At 41.8% G+C, this 17,279-nt stretch overlaps 1 long non-coding RNA gene across 1 annotated transcript in view; it reads left to right on the plus strand.

Annotated features, from left to right (window-relative positions):
- LOC122559923 overlaps positions 1 to 17,279 on the plus strand; it is a 38,931-nt gene that overhangs the window by 6,577 nt on the left and 15,075 nt on the right. The window contains exon 2 of the long non-coding RNA XR_006314604.1: positions 8,774 to 8,851. This is a non-coding gene — a long non-coding RNA (uncharacterized LOC122559923). The remainder of the gene's footprint in view (positions 1 to 8,773; positions 8,852 to 17,279) is intronic.

The following is a 17,279-nucleotide window of genomic DNA, read 5'->3' on the forward strand; positions in this document are numbered from 1 at the left end:
GTTGAGAACAGAAGTGAGTCAAACAGTCAGGGCAGGCAGGGACAAGGTAGGACTAATAAATTAAACTGCAATTACTTCAATGCAAGGGGCCTAACAGGGAAGGCAGATGAACTCAGGGCATAGTGAGGAACATGGGACTGAGATATCATAGCAATTACAGAAACATGGCTCAGGGATGGGCAGACTGGCAGCTTAATGTTCCAGGATACAAATGCTACAGGAAGGATAGAAAGGGAGGCAAGAGTTGAGGGGAGTGGCATTTTTGATAAGGGATAGCATTACAGTTGTGCTGAGGGAGGATATTCCCGGAAATACATCCAGGGATGTTATTTGGGTGGAACTGAGAAATAAGAAAGGGATGATCACCTTATTGGGGTTGTATTATAGACCCTCTAATAGTCAGATGGAAATTGAGAAACAAACTTGTAAGGAAATCTCAGCTATCTCTAAGAATAATAGGGTGGTTATGGTAGGGGATTTTAACTTTCCAAACATAGACTAGGACTGCCATAATGTTAAAGGTTTAGATGGAGAGAAATTTGTTAAATGCGTACAAGACAATTTTCTGATTCAGTATGTGGATGTACCTTCTAGAGAAGGTGCAAAACTTGACGTGGGCGGCACGGTGGCACAGTGGTTAGCACTGCTACCTCACAGCACCAGAGACCCGGGTTCAATTCCCGCTTCAGGCGACTGACTGTGTGGAGTTTGCACGTTCTCCCCGTGTCTGCGTGGGTTTTCTCCGGGTGCTCCGGTTTCCTCCCACAGTCCAAAGATGTGCAGGTCAGGTGAATTGGCCATGCTAAATTGCCCGTAGTGTTAGATAAGGGGTAAATGTAGGGGTATGGGTGGGTTGCGCTTCGGCGGGTCGGTGTGGACTTGTTGGGCCGAAGGGCCTGTTTCCACACTGTAATGTAATTGACTTACTTTTGGGAAATAAGGCAGGGCAGGTGACTGAGGTGTCAGTAGGGGAGCACTTTGGGGCCAGCGACCATAATTCTATTAGATTTAAAATAGTGATGGAAAAGGTTAGACCTGATCTAAAAGTTGAAGTTCTAAATTGGAGACAGGCCAATTTTGACGGTATTAGGCAAGAACTTTCAAAAGCTGATTGGGGGCAGATGTTCACAGGTAAAGGGATGGCTGGAAAATGGAAAGCCTTCAGAAATGAGATAACCGGAATCCAGAGAAAGTATATTCCTGTCAGGGGGAAAGGAAAGGCTGGTAGGTGTAGGGAATGTTGGATGACTACAGAAATTGAGGGTTTGGTTAAGAAAAAGAAGGAAGCATATGTAAGGTATAGACAGGATAGATCGAGTGAATCCTTAGAAGAGTATAAAGGAAGTAGGAGTATACATAAAAGGGAAATCAGGAAGGCAAAACGGGGACATGAGATAGCTTTGGTAAATAGAATTAAGGAGAATCCAAAGGGTTTTTACAAATACATCAAGGACAAAAGGGTAACTAGGGAGAGAATAGGGCCCCTCAAAGATCAGCAAGGCGGGCTTTGTGTGGAGCTGCAGAAAATGGGAGAGAGATGAAATGAGTATTTTGCATCAGTATTTACTGTGGAAAAGGATATGGAAGATATAGACTGTAGGGAAATAGATGGTGACATCTTGCAAAATGTTCAGATTACAGAGGATGAAGTGCTGGATGTCTTGAAATGGATAAAGGTGGATAAATCCCCAGGACTTGATCAGGTGTACCCGAGCACTCTGTGGGAAGCTAGAGAAGTAACTGCTGGACCTCTTGCTGAGATACTTGTATCATCGATAGTCACAGGTGAGGTGCTGGAAGATTGGAGGTTGGCAAATGTGGTGCCACTGTTTAAGAAGGGTGGTAAGGACAAGCCAGGGTACAATAAACCAGTAAGCCTGATGTCAGTAGTGGGCAAGTTGTTGGAGGGAATCCTGAGGGACAGGATGTACATGTATTTGGAAAGGCAAGGACTGGTTAGGGATAGTCAACATGGCTTTGTGCGTGGGAAATCATGTCTCACAAACTTGATTGAGTTTTTTGAAGAAGTAGCAAAGAGGATTGATAAGGGCAGAGCGGTAGATATGATCTGTATGCACTTCAGTAAGGCGTTTGACAAGGTTCCCCATGGGAGACTGGTGAGCAAGGTTAGATCTCATGGAATACAGGAAGAACTAGCCATTTGGATACAGAACTGGTTCAAAGGTAGAAGACAGAGTGTGGTGGTGGAGGGTTGTTTTTCAGACTGGAGGCCTGTGACCAGTGGAGTGCCACAAGGATCGGTGCTGGGTCCTCTACTTTTTGTCACTTACATAAATGATTTGGATGCGAGCATAAGAGATACAGTTAGTAAGTTTGCAAATGACACCAAAATTGGAGGTGTAGTGGACAGCGAAGAGGGTTACCTCAGATTACAACAGGATCTTGACCAGATGGGCCAATGGGCTGAGAAGTGGCAGATGGAGTTTAATTCAGATCAATGCGAGGTGCTGCATTTTGGGAAAGCAAATCTTAGCAGGACTTATACACTTAATGGTAAGGTCCTAAGAAGTGTTGCTAAACAAAGAGACCTTGGAGTGCAGGCTCATAGCTCCTTGAAAGTGGAGTCGCAGGTAGATAGGATAGTGCAGAAGGCATTTGGTATGCTTTCCTTTATTGGTCAGAGTATTGAGTACAGGAATTGGGAGGTCATGTTGCGGCTTGTACAGGACTTTGGTTAGGCCACTGTTGGAATATTGCATGCAATTCTGGACTCCTTTCTATCTGAAAGATGTTGTGAAACTTGAAAGGGTTCAGAAAAGATTTACAAGCATGTTGCCAGGGTTGGAGGATTTGAGCTATAGGGAGAGGCTGAACAGGCTGGGGCTGTTATCTGATCGGCATGGACAGGTTGGACCGAAGGGTCTGTTTCCTTGCTGTACATCTTTATGACTCTATGACTATCATTTAAAGGGAGAATAATAACAGAATTCTGAAAGGCAGAGTTAGCTAGGTATTCTAATGCATGAGTCATGCAAGGTTAGCGCATTCGTACAGCAAGTGATTGAGAAGTTGAATGTCATTCTTTTTTTATTAGAGGAATCTAACACAAAAGTTCATCAATAAAAATATATGCTTCAGTCATATAGTTCATTGGTGAAACCAGATCTTGAATACGAGAATAGAAACAAAATACTGTGGATGTTGGAAATCTGAAGCAAATATAAAGACGGCTGACGGAACTCAGCAGGTCTGGCAGCATTTGTGGGGAGAGAAATAGAAATAAGACTTTGAATTTGGTGTGATTCTTGTTCAGGACTACTGTCTCTTCTTTGGAATTTCTCTCCATAGATGCTGCCAGACCTGTTCAGTTTCTCCATTCTCTATTGTTTGTTTCTTGAATACTGTGTGCAGTTTGGGTCTCTTCATTTAAAGAAGGATGTAGATGTGTTGTAGCGGTTCAGAGGATTGATATTTGGAATGATTATGTTTAGAGGAAAGATTGAACAGGTTGGGCTTGTTTTCACTGGCGTTTAGAAGAGTGAGAGGTAATTTAATTGAAGTTTATATGATCATAAGCTTCTGATCTGCTATTGGAGAAGTGAGATGTCCACACATTCTTAGACTGAGGTACTGACTCGTCTGGAGCAGACAGAGCGGTAAGTATCACCCGTGTCGGTTTGAAATGCCTTTGGAGAACTGGAATATTCAAAGGGGAGAGATTCGTATTGTGACATAAACAAATAAAGCAATATATTTATAGAGGACAGTTAGAAAGATCTTTGCACACACAATGACATCAAAACAAAGTTTCAACCTGTTTCCAAAAACCATCCATGACAGAAAAAGAGTCCCAGAGAATGTCACTCCTATCTCCATTCTAACTTAATTGGCGCTTTGCAGTTTCTTTCCTTTGAACTGCTGAAACCTTTAGTTTTACAATTTCTTTTTGCATCTGATAGCATGGAGCTCTCACAATTCTGATAGCCTTCTCATTTTAAAGTCATAGAGATGTACAGCACGGAAACAGACCCTTCGGTCCAACTCATCCAGGCCGACCAGATATCCTAAATTAATTTAGTTCCATTTGCCAGCGTGTGGCCTATATCCCTCCACACCCTTCCTATTCATTTACCCATTCAGCTGCCTTTTAAATGTTATAACTGTACCAGCCTCCATCACTTCACCTGGCAGCTCATTCCATTCACTATGTGAAAAAGTTGCTGTTAAGTCCCTTTTAAATTTTTCCCCTCTCACCTTAAACCTATGCCCTCTCGTTCTGGACTCCCCCCACCCCAGGGATAAGACCTTGTCTATTTGCCCTATCCATGTCCCTCTTGATTTTATAAACCTCTATAAAGTCACCCCTCAGCTTCCGATGCTCCAGGGAAAACAGCCCCAGCCTATTCAGCGTCTCCCTATAGTTCAACTCCACCAACCCTGAAAACATACTTGTAATTTTTTTCTGAACCCTTTTAAGTTTCACAAATTCCTTCCTATAGCAGAGAGACCAGAATTGCACACAATATTCCAAAAATACTAACAATTTGAAGATCTCTATCCAAACTCTCCTACCTTAGAAACTCTACAGATATTAAACAATATCCTTGAAGGTGACCCGTTCCCCTGAAGAGAGAAAAAATCGCAGTTCTCCTGCTATGAAAAATCAGTTCCCTCCTAAACTCTTGAGTTCTTCACAACTAGAAACTCTAACCTTCTGTTCGGAACTTAAAACTAAACTAATTGCCTTAATGTATTCATTCTACCTGCCACAAACCCAACAGTATAAACATTTAATCCATTAGCACCACCGGTATTGTCCTAGGCACTTGACTACAATCACATGCTTTCTTGGAATTGACATTTTAGGTCACTATTCAAAATTAACCTTCTGACCTTTTGTTTTTAAAGAACCATTTCAGAACTGAAATTAAACTCCAAAGATATAACATTTTCTATCACATCGCCCATAGTTAGCAATGAGACTTACATTTCAAAATTTGCTCTTGCCAACAGAACAAACAACTGATTCTACATTTCACCCAGTCCTTGGCAAGAGGAAAGCCTCTGAAGAAGAATGAACAATTTGTAGAACTTGTCAGTAGAAGGGAAGAAGTAAAGAGTTGCTGTAATTTCTAACAGCAAGTTTGAGATTATGTGATATAAGGTTAGGGAAGGGATTCCATCTTTTTTGTTCAGTTATCTGAGGAAATGCTGCATTTAGCACCAATCAGCAGACAAAGTGGCGATTCTATAAGTGGAACCTACATGGCTACGATGATGCTGCCCATAAATATGACTGAAGAATGTTTCTGTCAGTATACTCAAAGCAAGGGCTCATTTCTATATCAAGGGTGCATACTATCTGTATCGGGCAGCAGACAGGAATGCCTGAAAAATGACTCAAAGTTTGGCCTTTTTTGAGTCCAATTTACAGTGTCCAATTTCCTACCTTTCATCCACAGTGCACCACAGTAATCTTTCCCTTTGCATCTCCAATTTGTAATGGAGAAACGGGATTTAATTCATGGAAAATTGATGGAAATGACTGATGGGCTAAAAAGTCTTTGTCTAGGCTGTGAAAACTTGATGACTTCACAAGTATTGAGTATGAAGCACTGCAGAACGTCTAGAGATTTGAGAGGCACTTTTTAAAAAAATCTTTACACTCAAAAATATATCAATTATTTTGTTTCTCTCCACAGTGAGCAGGTTCCATTCTTTCACTGTGATGTGTTGCTAACTTCCTTTTTAAATCTCCGTTATCTGGGTTATGCTTTTTCACAGAGATATCTGCAATCCTCTTTCGCAGTTTGTTGCTAAACCTTCGACGTGCAGCTATCACCTTGCATCTATTTATAGTTATGCAGTGCTTCTTTTAACTAGCACAGCTGCTGTTGTTTTCTCTGAACTGCGTTATCGTTGCAACCTGGTGATAGTTTGTCATTTAAACTTGAGCTCACACTCAGGGTCAAGCTTCCCTCATTCACCGAAACAAAAGATCTTTAAAAGAGCCTCTCACAATCTCAAGATGTTCTGTGGTGCTTTCTACCCAATACCTGAGAAGTCATCTAGTCATAGAGTTTTTACAGTGTAGAAAAATACCCTTTGGCCCAGCAGTCATCAAACGTTTATTCCAATCCCATTTTCTTGCATTTCATAAGCGGCATTGACGAGTTTGACCAAAGGGTCTGTTTCTATGCTGTACACCACTATGACTCCGTGATTCTAAGTGTATATTACGGCATTTCAAGTGCTCATTTAAACACTTCTTAAATATCTTAAATGTTCCCACCTTGCTATCCTTGTATGATGTGGTGGTGCCGATGTTGGAGTGAGGTGGACAGCGTCAGAAGCCACATGACACCAGGTTATAGTCGCAAGGTTTGTAAAGGTTTGTAGCTCAGATTGAGGTTTAGGGTGTAGGTTTGCTCACTGAGCTGTAGGTTTGATATCCAGACGTTTCATTACATGGCTAGGTAACATCATCAGTGGCGACCTCCAAGTGAAGCGAAGCTGTTGTCTCCTGCTTTCTATTTATATCTTTCTCCTGGATGGAGTTCCTGGAATCCTAGTAGCACACAAACACACCAACACTCTCAAACAAAAATTAACAAACTTAAAAGACCCAGTACAACCCATGGACAAAACCAATGTCATCTACAAAATTCCATGCAAGGACTGCCACAAACACTACGTAGGACAAACAGGAAGAAAGTTAGCCACCAGGATACACGAACACCAGCTAGCCACAAAAAGACACGTCCCTCTCTCCCTCGTAGCCCTACACACGGATAAAAAAAACACCATTTCGACTGGGACAATACATCTATCCTGGGACAGGCTAAGCAAAGACATGCCAGAGAATTCCTCGAGGCCTGGCACTCCAACCACAGCGCCATAAACAAACACATAGATCTAGATGCCATCTATCAACCCCTCAGAAAACAAACAGGAAATGACATCACTACAAACCCCAGGAACCCCATCCAGGAGAAAGATATAAATAGAAAGCAGGAGACAACAGCTTCGCTTCACTTGGAGGTCCCCACTGATGATGTTACCTAGCCAGGTAATGAAACGTCTGGATATCAAACCTACAGCTCAGCGAGCAAACCTACACCCTAAGCCAGGTTATAGTCTAACAGACTTGTTTGAAATCACAAGCTTTCAGAATGCTGCTCCTTCGTCAGGTCATTCAAATAAACTTGGACTATAACCTAGAGTCATGTGATTTCTGACTTTGTACTACCCTTTTAAGCAGTGAGGTCCAGAAACCCAGCACCTTCTGAACAAAAGAGATATTCCTCAAATCCCCTCTACACCTCCTGTTCCTTATCTTAAAGTCAGTATTGTACAGTAGGAAAGCTCACAGCCAACATGTGCATAGCAAACTCAGTATTGAAACAGGGTGCTAGCCTGGATTTTGTGTTTGAGGGGGGCACAAATTTCTGTCTCAGAGGAATAAGCTACTGTCACAGTCTCATTCTTTGGCATAAATTGCCTGCAGTCTTCAACCAGTGCAGGTACATTGCAATGCTTCTTGGGACAATAGTATACAGTTAACAGATCCCAGTCCATCGAATGTGCTGGAGCCCTGGGGCAATCTGTTATTGCTGTGTTGCCATAGTCTTACCAGACCAGAGGGGCTGCTCTCTTATTAGATTTAACCTGAGGGCCACAGGACCTCAGGCAAGGGAAGAGGAGAGGCCTTCAGGGTAACCTCAAACCAGAGATGGGAATTGAACTCACGCTGTTGGCCTCATACTGTACTGTAAACCAACAGTCAAGCCAACTGAGCTAAACAGATTCCCTGGGGCAGGCTAAATCATCTTTGGCATTTGTAACTCCTGACTGGTCACACACCTGTGAAGTAATTGCGCGACACAATCTTTTCTCTCAGTTCCCTAAAAGAGAGAAATTTTATGAGAAGGAATGTGCCTTAGATTATCAGTGAAGCGGTATTCTGTCTGCACATGCTCGCTTTGCCGTAAAAAGGCATTCAACACACTTCTCTGTTGCAAACAATTCTTTGGGAATACTAAGCTAACTTAATCGGATTGCTACATGCCTTTGAATAAATGCACTTAAGCATCAACCAACTTTAAGTGACCTGCAGAATTGCAGTCAAGGTAATTAGATAATAAACACACTTTACATTGTCTCAATAACATTAACCTCACATGCATTTTGACCTGATATAATTATTAACTCCAGTTATGCAATACATTATTGAAAAAAGGCTTAAGCAACTTAACAAATGGAATGATTACAATACCCTGGATTGATTGCTAAATGCAGAGAATAGATGACCTTCTGTTTCGGTGCTGAACCTACACTAACTTCCAACTAAACAACAACAAATTGTATTCATATAGCACCTTTTGAAGTAGCAAGACATCCGAAAACATTTCACAAGAGTGTTAGAGAGCAAAATTTGATACCAAGTCATCTAAAGAGATAAAGAGTTAACAAAATAATGGACAAGTAATTGCAAACATAATTAAAAGATAAGTTTTCAGAAGCATCCTAAAGGAGAAGACAGAGGTTTAGGTATAAATAAATTCAGAAACTAGATCCAAGCAAATAAAGGTACAGCTAACAATAATGGAGGCAATAAAACTGGGCATGCCCCAAGGCAGAATTGGTGAAGTGATTAAAATTCAGGCCAAGCAAGAACTCTAAATTGGAGGAATGCAGAGATCGCAGAGGGTGAATCACAGTCCAACTAAAGTTTCTGAACGTTTAAACTGATCTACTTCCTCAGACACAGTAATCTGATCAACTGATCATTTCAAAACCTCTTATTTTGAAGGGAAGCTGAAGATAATGGTGCTGCAATCAAAATTGGGAATGAGCAAAAGGCAAGAACTGGAGGAGCACAGGTCTTTTGGTGAGTTGCACGGCTGGAGGCGATTGCAGAGAAAGACTGGGGTGAGACCATGAATGAATATGAATGTATGGATGAATATCAGCTGGACTGAAAGCCAATGGAGACCTAAAATCACCAGTTCCCTGCCCTGTAAATGAGTCCTGAGGCCCAAGGTCTAAAATCTTCGGAGTCTTTATTGGACAACACTTCAATTTAGAAAAAACTTAATCTTTTTGTTCAAATCCCTCTGTGGTCTCTCTTATCTCTGGATCTGCAGCTTCCACCAGCCTTCTGAGATCTCTGCGCTCCACCAACTCTAACTCTTAGGATTCTCTTCGCTCCCCCATCAGTGGCTGTGCCCTCAACTCATTCAGTCTTAATTTTTTGAATTCCTGCTAAACCTCTCAGCCCCCCTACTTCATTCTCTTCCTTTGTAAGGTGCTCCTTAAACTGTTCGCTCAAGTTTTGTGTCATCTTTGCCAATATTGCCTAAGGAGATACATTGCATGTTCTCTCCACAGTAGAGGAGCAGTACCGGCCCCTTGTATTACTGTAGTCTACTGCTCATGGTAAACTCACCATAGTCTCATAGAGTTGCTCCTTCAATAGAGAGAGAGAGACTGGTGTTGACTTCAACCCAAGGTTTCACCACACCTTGGGTGAGGAGTGAGGTTGAGAAGGCAAGACCTTCATGGTGACCTCAGCTGGCGCAGGAATTAAACCCATGCTGTTGGCATCCATCTGAATTGCAAACCAGCTGTCCAACCAACTGAGCTAACCAACCCTCATCGTATACCAATAGTATACATGGTTTCGGTGTATAGCACACATTTGCTTTCTACCATGTGCTTCATCTATGTTGCCTTTTGCATTTTTATCATTTTTACTTTAAGGAGTCTTGGTTTCATTTTTCTGTTAGATCACTCCCTTCCCTCAACTGGAGATTTTACTACATTCGCCACTGCACATAAATATCATACTAGCACAGGAATAAACTAACCGATAACACTGTACTATTTAACTCTAACTCTGTCAGCAGAGATGCAAATAGGAGTGCCAAACTGCGAGAAAATCGTGATGTTATTTTTATAAAGCTTCTAATTCTGAATTTCCCACTGTCCCAACATAATTACATGAGACCATCTGCATTTAGATTCTGACCTTTGTAAATGTAAATGGCTTCCCTTCTGGCAGGATCAGTGTTGGCAAGCATGTATACCTGTTTCATGGTCGTGTACATTACACTGGCAATGGGGGATTGGTGGGCAAACTGGCAGGAATTCCAATACATGTCAGTAGTGGCTCAGTAGGTAGCGCACTCACCTCTGAGTCAGAAGGCTGTGCACTCAAGCATAAACACCCCAGCTGCCACTTGAGTCCATTAGTGAACTGCTGTCTTTTGGATGCAATGTTAAACCAAAGCCTCTGTCTGCCCTTGCAAGTAGTCTGAAAAGATCCTGTGGTTCCAATTCAGTGAAGCAGAGCAGTTCTCCCTGATGTCTTGGCTAACGCCTATCCTTAATTTACATTACTACAACAGATAATCTGGTCATGATCTCGTTGCATTATGTGGGAGCTTGCTGTGTACAAATTGGCTCCCAAATTTTAAAAAAATATTAAATTTGTTTACGGAATAAGGGTGTCATGAGCTAGGCAGTATTTTATTACCCATTCCAGAGGGCAGTTAGATCACAATGCTGTGGGTCTGGAGTCACATGTAGGCCAGACCAGGTCAGGATGGCAGTAAACCAGATGGGTTTTTCATAAACAATTGGCAATGGTTTCATGATCATCATAGAATACCCACAGTGTGGAAACAGACATTTGGCCCAACAAGTCCGCACTGACCCACCAAAGAATAACCTACCTAGACCCATTCCTCTACCCTATTACTCTACATTCACCCCTGAATAATGCACCTGACCTACACATCCCTGAACACTATGGGCAATTTAACATGGCCAATTCACCTAACCTACACATCTTTTGGATTATGGGAGGAAACCGCAGCACCCGGAGAAAACTCATGCAGACACAGGGAAAATGTGAAAACTCCACACAGATAGTTGCCCGAGGCTGTAATCAAACCGGGGACCGTGGTGCTGTGAGGCAGCAGTGCGAACCACTGAGCCACTCTTAATTCCAGAGTTTTATTGAATTCAAATTCCACCATCTGCTGTGGCAGGATTTGAACTTGGGCCCCAGAATGTTAACCCCGTCTCTGGATTAATAGTCCAGTGATGCTTCTGACATTACAAGCGCTGGAAAATTGCCTTTGTTGGTTGGAAACAGCTTTGGGAGTATTTGAGTAAAACTATATAGAGTAAATGTAAGTCTTTTAGTTTTTAAATGTTATTTTGTTGCCAGTCCTGCCTCTATCTGCAAAGCCAATTTTTTAAGCAAAACTTTCATTAAGGGACTTGACAGGGTGGATGTCGAAAAGATGTTTTCTCTTCAAGAGAACCCAGAACTAAGGGTCAGAGTTTAAAACCATTTAAGACAAAGACGATGAAGCATCTTTTTCTCTCAGGGTTGTGACTCTTTGGAATTTCTTCCTCAAACGATAGTGTACGCAGAATCTTCCAATGTCATTAAGATAGACATAGATTCTTGAATACCAAGGGGATGAAAGATTTGACGGATGTGGAGGAATGTAGAGTCATAGAGTCTTAGAGTCATAGCGTCCTACAGCAAGAAGACAGACCCTTTGGCCCAAACTGGTCCACGCCGACCAAAATGAGTTGAGGTTAAAATCAGATCAGTCATGATCTTATTGAATGGCAAGCCAAACTCAAAGAGCTGAGTGGCCTCCTCTTGTTCCTTGTTTGAATGCATGAATATCTTCGTATACACTACTTTTTCCTTTTACTGAATAGTAAGGAAGTGAACTTTTCCAACAAGTCCTGGCATAGGACCTGAACCCAGAATCTCTGGAAGAGGCAAGGGCACTTCCCACAAGATCTCCACCATGATACAATAAAGGGATCGGATACAAGAAATGCTGCCCTCAAATCTGGACAAATTCAAAATTCCAGAAGGAAAGCTATAGAACTTCAGACACCAAAGATCCAAGAATATTGGCCCTGTTTACTAGCTATGACTCTGTTTACAAGCTATGACCCTATTTACCAGCAGGGATACTGCTCATCTTGTGACTTAGCTTCACTGGCCCAAGACCAACCAAAGTGGACGGTGAACACCTGGGAAGATGTTGAGCACCTTGAAACTTGAGATCAGGGGAAAATGGATGCCAAGTCTAAACAGCGAAGGAGCATGCTGCCACACCTTTAATCCAACCACCCCTTCCCATGTCTTCCACTTGCCTCAAGTGTAACAGAGCCTGTGGTAGCTGTATCAGTCTGTAAAGCCATCTATAGACTCACCCTGAGATGGACAAGAGTCATCCTCTGCAAGGGACAGCCGATGATGATGATTTGCTTCATTCCTGCCCTTTTCACGATCTAGAATATTTTGATGTATTGCCTTGAGCTGATATCTGGCTGTCATACAAATTCACAATCTTCCAACTCATGCTGCCATCTCCAATGGTGGTCAGTTCATGATGTTCACATCTGAGCCAAGGTTAGGTTATTCCTAGAAATGTTGATTATTCATGTGCTTAGCACTACTGTTTCTCCACCTCCTTCATTTTCACTAATGCTACATCAAAGACCGAACAGACGTTTACTTACAGAGCTTAGTCGACTGTAACAACACAGAGTGTTGATATTGTGTAATTTTACATAGTAAAGCATACTCATGGTACTATCCAAACAATATTGAACAACAAGCTATATAAATCCAATTAATTTGTAGCAGTCCCTTTTCAGAGATGTGGTACAACAGGTAAGGGAAGGTAAAGCTGCCATAGTCCATGAGGGCTATAGGTTGATCTCCCAAAGAGAGAGATGACCAAAGGGTCACTACGCCTTAGGCGGGGGGAGAGTTTGAGAAGGAGGTATTTTATGGTAACCTTGGATGGTGCGGGAACTGAACCTGTGACATCATACTGTGTTGCAACCCAACCATTTATGGTGCAACAATGAACAAGCTGGTCCACAATGGGATAATCACACCAATATAACGGCAAGGTGGCTAGTGCTTAGCACTGCTGCCTTATAGTGCCAGGGTTTGATTCCAGCCTGGGTGATTGTGTGGAGTTTGCACATTCTCTCAGTGTCTGCATGGATTTCCTCTAGGTGCCCTGGTTTCCTCCTGCAATCCAAAGATGTGCAGGTTAGGTGAATTGACCATGTTAAACTGTCCACAGTGTCCAGGGATGTGTAGGCTAGGTGCATTAGTCAGGGGGAATGTAGCGTAATAGGGTAGGGGCATGGGTCTGGGTGGGTTACTCTTTGGAGGGTCAGTGTGGACTTGTTGGGCCAAATGGCCTGTTTCCACACTGTAGGGATTCTTCTTCTATAACATGCTGCAGCAGCAATGCTGACGGAGAGCCTAATTACAGTGTGACAAGTTTACATGGAGTTAGTTGATTCCAGGTTAGGTAGCAATTAATACTCATCACTGAACTGGACTGAAAGAAATGCCTGACTTGGCTGATGACTGCTGTCTTGGAATAGTTTGCAAACACTCATAGGTGAGGTTCAAACATGAGAAAAATAGCCACTTTGGTGAAGTGCCAGAGGACAGCCAGCATTGATGGAATTGACAGCAAGAGTAAGAGACAGCAGCTTCTGCACAGAAGGCAGAAAGTATAATTGGGAATTTTGAAAACCTTAAATAGATCTGACAGAGAACTCAGAACAAATGCCATTACCCTGAGAGTGAGCCTTATTACTAAAAGAGAACATGGAAGATAACAGCGCACAGGCATTTAGCTTGTATCACTGTTAAATAGGGCATCATGCACAAATATACGATTACTGAGTGTTACAGAGCTACTGCTAAATGACACAGCAGGCAATTTTGAGGGGAATCTTGATACACATGAGATAGAAAGGAATAGAGTATTATGATGGGGTTAAAAGAAAAGAGGGACATGGCACACGTGGGTGAAGCTAGGCACTTGTTGAGCTCAATACAGCAATAACTGTGCTGTGAATTGTAACCTTGAAATGAGCACTTATTTTAGCTACTTTATGACCACTGGAAGTGCTGTCCATTGCACTGCAATCCTCTCTGACCTTGAGAGTCTAACTTTGTTCATTTCAAAAGCGCCTACAGTCTCCCAGGATGAGGCAGGATCTGTGATCTGCTTTCTCTAACCCAGTGTCACGTTAAAATGAACTTCTATTGTGACAATATTCTCTTCTCCCAGTGGACTGGTCTTATATACTTTTCAGCTCACATTTCACAAGAATGCCTCTTATGAGCACTCCCTGGTGTGCATCTATAACTGCAGACTGCTTAGAATAAAATGGTTGTTTGTTTATTCCCACTTTATTTCTAGCCAATGATTATTCACCTAATTAGATCACATAACCACAGGATGAAAAAGAATCTGAACATGTTCTGTAACTCTCCAGAAATATTCCCCAGGGTTTTCTGTCAGAATGTTTGCAGGAATAGGTTTTGCCCAATTGAGTACGGAAATATAATAATACAATTTGATACTCTGCATAGTTACGCAGAAAAGGCAAGTGGTATTATGGAAAGAAAGATCTTGGATCTCATAGGACCATAGAATACCTACCAGTGTGGACCCAGGCCAGTCGGCCCATCGAGATAACACCAACCATCCGAAGAGCATCCCACCCAGACCTACTACCCCCCCCATACCCTATTCTGTAATTCTGCATTTCCAATGGCCAATCCACCTAATCCATACATCTTTGGACTTTGCATTTAAACAATATCTTTCACAATCTCAGTTCATACCGCACTGCTTTATGGCGATCGATGCCTTCGAAGTGGAGTATAAGAACTGCATTACTTTTTAGAAGGCAAAACTGGAAAATTTGAAGTTATGGACAATGTCTGGCTTACAGTGGGTTTACCATGTGTCTTGTAGTTTGGAATGTAAAAGTCAAAAGTAGACTCCGCTGTGCTTCACTTATCACCTACAAAAGCTCAATTGAGTTTTCAAAGTGCAGCGAGATAGGATGGATTTGTTACTCTTGTTTGACAAACCAGTGGATGGGACTTGGGCTACAGGATGCCAAACAACATTTGCATTATTAGTCTCTGTTTCGCTATGGACTGGGCAGCCGTGGCAGTTGAAAAAACACCTCAAAGAAGCTTTCAGAAAAGACAAATCTATGTTCTCTGGAAAGAGAAAAGCCCTTTTAATGTCATTTAGGGGAGGAAATGGCTGACCTTACCTGGTCTGGCTGAAATGTGATTCCAGACCCACAGCAATGTGGAGATTGACTTTTAACTGCCCTTGGGGCAATTAGAGATGGACAATAAATGCTGGTCTTCATAGTGACACTTACATCTCATGAATGAATAAAGAAAAAGGAAGTGGTGCTCTCTCTTTCTTTCTCCCTCTCTCCTATTTCCTTGCTCTCTGTGAATAAAAAAAAGGTCAAAGACAAAGAAATGGAACTTCTAACTCAATAAAAGACCTGGGTTTAACTGACCGACTGCCTGAAGAGAGGATCTTCTATCTCCCTGTAGCTGACATGATCTCATTGATGGAAACTCAAAGAATTGTGAAGACCTTACCCCATTCCAATCTTGTGGTTTGGGCTCAGGATTTCCTTTTCTATCTATTTTTCCCACTCAAGATCAGTGCAGAGCTGTATACTCCATCTCACCCTGTTTGTTTATCATTGTGTATGTATTTGAGTTTAAAGAGGTTATTAGTTAAGTTTGCACCATAGTAATTAATAGCGCATTTTGTTGTACATTAAAGACTAAATTTGTTCATAATGATTAAGTTTCAGTCTTATTGATGAAATGCAGTGGAGTCTCCTTTTTATGCTGGATAGCAATAAAAGTAAAATCAATTTAATCAGCATGGTGATTCCAATGGACATTTTCACTTTGGGGGCACCGTGAGGAATAGTGGAGCGTCATTAGCTGTACACTCCTCCCATCAGAGTCTCTGTTGAAGAGTAGGACACATAACAACCAGTTTGCCCACAGTCAGCTCTTGCGAACAGCAATGTGATTATAGCTAGATAGTCTGTTTTGCTATCATACAATCACAGCAGTGTTACAGTGCAGAAGGAAGCTGCTGAGGCTCGTGGGTCTGTGCTGGCAGTCCAAATGAGCAACTCATTTAGTGACATTTTCCTGCTTGCTTCCCAAAGCTCTGCACATAGTTCCTTTTCAAATAGCACTCTAATTCCCTTTTGAAACCTTCGTTTGTACTGTGATGATGCTGTCACTTTAAAAAGGTTATTCTGTCCTTGGTTTTATGAAGAGAGTCGTAAAGGCAGAGGTGCCCATGAATCCAGGGAGTAACAGTTTAACAATGAAAGGGGATTGACCAGTGCTCCTAGTTCAAGTTTTTTTCTAGTTTTTTTTTAGCTGTAGCAGTCACAAGATGTTGGAGTCTCAAAGTTTGCAAGCTTCGGTAAAGAATTCCTGACTCATGTTCCCTGAAATCTCTCTTTGGATGTTGTTTCCTCCTGCCCAAAAGAATCTGTATTTGAATTTACCTTTTTGCCAAGGGGTGTGTTTATGGGATGATGATACTGTATTGGAACAGTTAATTAGTTAAGTTACTGCATCGAGTATTCGGTTAAGTTTTTTTCAATAATTCTTATTCTAAATTCTGCTTTCCTTTGTTCATGGTCTAATTGTAGTGTTTAAATTAATTCTGTTTTGCTTAAAGCAGAGTGGTTTGAGCAGTCACATCACACCTAGTGTACCCACTTCACATCTGCCTTTAAAATAAGAAAAAGTTAGGGTCTGTGATACCTTCTTAAAATATTTTGAGGGATGTCTGGCCTGGTCCATAACAATACCAGGAGAAAGTGAGGACTGCAGATGCTGGAGATCAGAGCTGAAAATGTGTTGCTGCTGGAAAAGCGCAGCAGGTCAGGCAGCACCCAAGGAGCAGGAGATTAAAATCAACCTAGGAGAAAGTGAGGACTGCAGATGCTTCCTGAAGAAGGGCTAATGCCTGAAACGTCGATTCTTCTGCTCCTTGAATGCTGCCTGACCTGCTGCACTTTTCCAGCAACACATTTTCAGCCCATAACAATACCAGTCTCTCCCTTGATTGCCACCTTTGCTTCTTTTGCTAGTTGCTTTAAAACTGTGCCCTCTTGTTCTCAATTGCCTCATGAGTGGAAACTGTATCTCACTATCGACTCTGTGTAGAATCCTCATTATTTCAAATACATAGAGTCATAGAGATGCTTAGCACAGAAACAGACCCTTTCGTCCAACCTGTCTTCAGAAATTATTATAATACTTTGTATGACACATTTAAGAGTAGTATAGTGACGGATATGGTTTTTCGGAGTATGTGGTCTTTAATTGCATTTAAGGAATTAGTTTAAAAAGGAAGAAATTGCATTTACATAGTGTCCTT

Source organism: Chiloscyllium plagiosum, chromosome 20 (assembly GCF_004010195.1).
Source record: "Chiloscyllium plagiosum isolate BGI_BamShark_2017 chromosome 20, ASM401019v2, whole genome shotgun sequence".
Classification (NCBI taxonomy): Eukaryota; Metazoa; Chordata; class Chondrichthyes; order Orectolobiformes; family Hemiscylliidae; genus Chiloscyllium; species Chiloscyllium plagiosum.